At 48.0% G+C, this 5,740-nt stretch overlaps 1 protein-coding gene across 1 annotated transcript in view; it reads right to left on the bottom strand.

The window, feature by feature from the left end:
- Positions 1-5,490, bottom strand: part of map3k12 (mitogen-activated protein kinase kinase kinase 12) — a 56,420-nt gene extending 50,930 nt beyond the window's left edge. Inside the window, exon 1 of the mRNA XM_073845219.1 lies at positions 5,244-5,490. The gene's annotated coding sequence lies outside the window, so the exon portion shown is untranslated. The remainder of the gene's footprint in view (positions 1-5,243) is intronic.
- Between the last annotated feature and the right edge of the window lie 250 nt (positions 5,491-5,740).

Here is a 5,740-nt window from a genome sequence, read left to right as displayed (position 1 = left end):
ATCGAGCCTGCCGAGGGTTCAGACGTTTGGCCTGCTGGAGATATTCCAGGTTCTTGTGGTCCGTGAGAACCTGGAAAGGGTGCTGAGCCCCCTCAAGCCAATGGCGCCACTCCTCCAAGGCGAGTTTTACCGCAAGCAACTCTCGATCCCCCACGTGGTAGTTGCGCTCGGCATCTGACAGGCGACGAGACATAAAAGCACAAGGGTGTAATTTCCCATCCTCACCCCTTTGTGATAGGATGGCTCCTACGCCCACGTCCGAGGCGTCCACCTCCACCATGAAAGGTCTTTCTGGGTCAGGGATCGAGAGAATTGGAGCGGAAGTGAAGCGACGCTTGAGATCCTGGAAGGCTCCCGCTGCTTCCGGACCCCAGTGGATCTTGATTCCTCCTCCCTTGGTCAGCGCAGTCAATGGGGCCACCACAGAGCTGAAGCTTTTAATGAACTTCCTATAAAAGTTAGCAAAGCCGATGAAGCGCTGAACCTCTTTAACCGTAGAGGGAACGGGCCAGTTGAGAACGGCCTCGACTTTCTTAGGGTCCATCTCCACATGGCCGGGAGTGATGATAAACCCGAGAAACTGAGCCTGGGTAACATGAAACTCACATTTCTCGGGTTTCACGTAGAGATGGTTATCAAGAAGTCTCTGGAGGACCCTGCTGACATGACCTTCATGCTCCTCCAATGATCCCGAGAAAATGAGTATATCGTCAAGATATACGAAGACGAAGAGATTGAGCATGTCCCGTAGAACATCATTAATCAGTGCCTGGAATACAGCAGGGGCGTTGGTGAGCCCGAACGGCATCACCAGATACTCATAATGGCCTGTGGGGGTGTTGAAGGCCGTCTTCCATTCGTCCCCCTGCCGGATCCGCACGAGATGGTAAGCGTTGCGTAGATCCAGTTTAGTAAAAATGGAAGCCCCTTGTAACAGTTCGAAGGCAGTGGCCATGAGAGGAAGGGGGTACCGATTCCGAACCGTGATTTTGTTAAGACCTCGGTAATCAATACATGGCCTAAGGCCCCCATCTTTCTTTCCTACAAAGAAGAAGCCTGCTCCAGCCGGGGAAGTAGAGGCACGAATGATGCCGGCTGCCAAGGATTCCTTAATGTAGGTATCCATTGCAGTGCGCTCGGGGGAAGACAAGGAGAAGATACGGCCCCTAGGAGGGCAGGAACCAGGGAGGAGGTCAATGGCACAATCGTAAGAGCGGTGAGGTGGTAAGGAGGTGGCCCGGGACTTGCTGAACACTGCCTTGAACTGATGATAGGTTCTGGGGATTCGAGATAGGTCGACAGACTCTTGAAATACGGAACTAGGGGCTGAGGGACTCTGAAGTAGGCAGGTGAGATGGCAGGGTGAACCCCAGCTCAGAATGGTGCCGGTGGACCAGTCGATCTGAGGATTATGTCTGCACAGCCAGGGGTGGCCCAGGATAACAGGATACTCGGGAGAGTCAATCAGATAGAAGGTCTCCTCCTGCTGGTGTTGAAGGATAGTAAGTTGCAGGGACTGAGTGGCCTCTGTTACTCTCCCTGGTTCCAGAGGTCTGCCATCCAGTGCTGTAACTGCCTGGGGATGAGGAAGAAGTTGGGTAGGGATCCCAAGTTTCTTAGCCAAAGATAGATCCAAGAAGTCACCTGCAGCGCCAGAATCGATCATGGCCTGGACCGGATGCTGGTGGCCCTCCCAGGACAGAGTGGCTGGAACAGCTAAAACAGCATTAGCAGGAGGAGCTCCAATTTTCCCCATCACAGTCCTCCTGTAGCTGAGCGGGGGCATCCGTTTCCCGAGAGCTCGGGACAAGTGGAGCGAAAGTGGCCAGAAGCACCACAGTAGAGGCAACGGCGCTCCCTCATGCGACGTTCCCTCACGTTAGGAGAGAGCCTGGAACGACCCAACTGCATGTCCTCCTGGGAATCAGAGGGCTGTTCAGGGGCTGGAGAAGCCCTGGATGCAGGAAAGCGGACTGGGGAAACAGACCTGCTCAAAGGAACTTGGGATTGAGACGCCTTGCGCCGAGCCACTCTCCGCTCTCTCAGGCGATTGTCCAAGCGGATGGCCATAGCAATGAGGGACTCGAGATCAGTAGCTGGTTCTCGGGTGGCTAATTCATCTTGAAGAGGCTCGGACAACCCTCCCTGAAAGCAGACCATCAGTGCCTCATTGTTCCATCCACTCCCTGCCGCGATGGTCCGAAACTCAATGGCGAAGTCTGCAGTGCTGCGGGAACCCTGATGGAGGGTAAGTAGGCGCTTGGAAGCTTCCCGACCACTGACTGGATGATCAAAGACTCGCTTGAACTCCTCTTCAAAGGCCGCGTAGGACTCACAACACGCATCCTTAGATTGCCACACCGCCGAGGCCCAGGAGAGCGCCTTTTCTGAGAGAAGGGTAATTATGTAAGCAATCTTGGAGCGGTCTGTAGGAAAACTTGAGGGCTGGAGCTCGAAGGTCAGGGAGCATTGGGTGAGGAAACCCTGGCAGGAACTAGGATCCCCAGCGAAGGGCTTAGGAGGAGGTAGTCGGGGCTCCGCAACTGAAGTAGGCCTGTTGCAACTCGGGGGTGAAGCAGAGGAAGGTGAAGCACCAGGGAGCCGTTCAAAAAGCTGACGGATGGAAGCCATCACATCGGCTAGAATTTGAGAGTGTTTGCCCATCAGCTCCTCTTGACGACTGAGAACGGCTTCATGGCGCTGATAAGATGACTCGTGCTGGGCGATCACTGCCAACAGGTCCTTGGAGCTGAGTGTCTCTGGGTCCATGAGTGACTCGGTTTTTCTGTCACAAGCTAGGCTTGAACCCGGGTCTCTGGTGTGGTGGTTGAGGATGCTACCACAGAGCCACAGGAGTGATGATGTTGGACCCAAACGAAACACTCGAGGCAGTATTCCAGGAAACGTAGATTTATTTAAAAAAAAAAAAGTCTTTGCAAGAATAGTACAACAAAAGTTCTTCTCGGGCCGAGGTATAAACAACAGTCAAAACAAAGAAAAACTCACAAGAGAAAAATAAAGACTCCACGAGGGGAGAAAACAAAATCAGAGAACAATAGTAACTCAGGATACCTTACTTGGGACAGCTTGGAAGGCTATAGCCAGACAGGGCTGGAAACACAGGGCAGGGACTCAAAAACCGAGTGAGAAAGCAGGGGAAAATAGTCAGCTTAAATACTCTAGAGGAAACAAGGCACAGGTGATCTGGATAGCACTAACAAGGACCCACAAAGAAGAACTAAGGCAGTGGGGAACATAGGGGACCTCTAGAGGCATGGAGACAAACTACAAGAGGGCAGGATGCTGACACCATTTCTGCAAAAAAAAAAAAAAATAATTAAATAAATAATTAAAAGTGCAGTATGAATTGCTGACAGCAAGTGGTTTAAATAGGTAACATTACTGCAGACCAAATTTTAAATACATCTTTCAAGTGTATTGTAATAGAAATAATAATATGAAATATTCAAAATTAAAATGTCATTTATTTTGCAGTGCATTTAAGTTTACTTAGTTAAGAACATGGGTTGGAGCTCTTAATTTTGACCTCTCGAAGTGCATTAGATAGAATAATTAAACTTTAACATGTGCAAAATTTTCTTTTGTTTCCAATTCTTTATTTGTCTTTTTCTTGAAATACTGCAATAAATACTGTAGACTCCATATTGCGGTATTATTGTATTGTGAAATTTTGATATTGTAACATATCAAATCTAAAACAATCACAGAATACAAGAGAGTGTGTTTAACTTAACATATTAATAATAAGATTTAAAGAATATCTTAAAAATATAAATCAATTATATATAAATTTTAGGTTATCTCATGCTCCAGGAGATACACTGTGGGCTGTGGGCCCCTGGTTGAGAACCACTGCTATAGGTGATAGAATTGGGGCCCCATACGGAGATATGCATAGCAGTCTTAATATAACAGCAGACATGAAAATGGTTTTTTTTTTCAGCATATACACCATGTGTGCTGCACTTTCACACTAACTATTGCTGCCTCACTGTATTATTTATTTTTGCACTGCTGCAATTACAGTGACATCCCAACACATATTAAGTAAAAGATGAGCTCTTTGTTATTATCAAATGACTAATAACTGAAAAAGTGACGATCTCTGAAAAGATGACTGTGTTTAACACACAATTGGAGGGCAGAAGAGTTACCATGTGTTCTCAGGAATAATCTGAGCAAAGACTTCAAACATGAGCAATTTGTCTGCACATTAGTAAAAAACTAACCTTTAGCGATTTATAAGAGGTGTCCATATGTTGAGTACTTAGATTTTTGTTATATATTCAAGCGTTGGGTTTCTACAGGTAAGCCCAGATTTATTTTGTTTACAATGTCATTGTTCCACTACTGTTTGTTTGCACTCATGTTGTTGGACTAGATAAATGTTCTACATAGAAAAGTGAGTAAAGCTAAAACAATTGCAATCCATTATTCCAATTCTGCAATAAATGTGTTTTGACTTCATACAGCTTTAAACTTTTTCTAATTCTTTGTCACAAGGTGAACTGCTCAACCTAAATATGCACTTCTATGTTTATATACACATATCCTAAGCAAAACCCCTAATGTTCACGGACATGTTATTTGTCATCTACCCACAATCCATCCCACAGGCTGGCCCTGCTTACTGCAACGCTAGTGCCAGCAATAACATACGCGAATCTATTGTATAACTGCATGAAATATATTGTGAATATGAGCGTGTCCTACGGAAGACGCTGCATTTGTGTTCGCTCTTCCGTGCGCACCGACGCTCGCACTCGCGTCACGTCACTCTCTGCACAATATGACAAAATTGCATAACAAACGCACGCGTTCTTACGGCGCGCGTGCGCTCCGAATCGACACGACTCGTTACGCGCGTCGTGTAATCGCACTATTATGCGTGTACAATCAAAAGCAGCCCACAAAAGCGCAGTAAACGGACGCGTTCTTTCAGATGTGAGGTCATTGGCGTCAATGGCGCGTGTGAACGCGTCGAGCCGCGTGAAGTACCGCAACGAGTGAAGAGAGGATGCGCTCCCACATCAAACACACACAAACACTGCACGGCTACACACCACACACACACACACACACTCACACACATCCACACACACACAACAGCATCTCTCCCGCTGGCGTTTAAAGCCGCTTCTCGTGCCCCACGCGCTCTGACCCGAGCGAGGCACCGCGGTGGAGCTCGCTTCACATTTGGGCTGTGGATGATCAAGCAGTACCGTATCTCTGGAGGATGCTGTTGTCGCGTTGTCAAGTGACGGGTGGGATCCGATGTTGTCCTCTCGGTTCCGCGGTAAATGCCGCCTCTCAGCGCGTTCTCCTCTGTCACCGTGCGCGCGAGCTTTTCTCTAGGGTCGACGTGATTTCATCCGGTCCGGATCGAGCCCCATCGGCTGAATTGCGCGATCACAGATTCGGGTCCATTAGTCGAGCGGAAGGAGCTGTTTCTCCTCTACGGTGCTGAAGTGACGTCACGGGGCGCTATGACGCCCGCTAGGGGGCGCGCGCGCTCGCGGGAGCGCGGACATGATGTCAAAGCCACATGCGGTGAATGTGTGTTCAGTGTAGATGCGATCTGTTTATGACCTTCTGAGGTATTAGTTTTTTTTTTTTAAAGCGTTTAAGACTAATTCTGCTCTCTTGATCGGCGGTATTTTTAGTCAGGATGTCGATAAATATGATTCATATCACATTTGATGTTTGTTGACTATGAAGA

The sequence above is a fragment of the Garra rufa genome, chromosome 8 (genome assembly GCF_049309525.1).
Source record: "Garra rufa chromosome 8, GarRuf1.0, whole genome shotgun sequence".
Lineage (NCBI taxonomy): Eukaryota > Metazoa > Chordata > Actinopteri > Cypriniformes > Cyprinidae > Garra > Garra rufa.
This window is presented reverse-complemented; position numbering and strand designations above follow the sequence as displayed.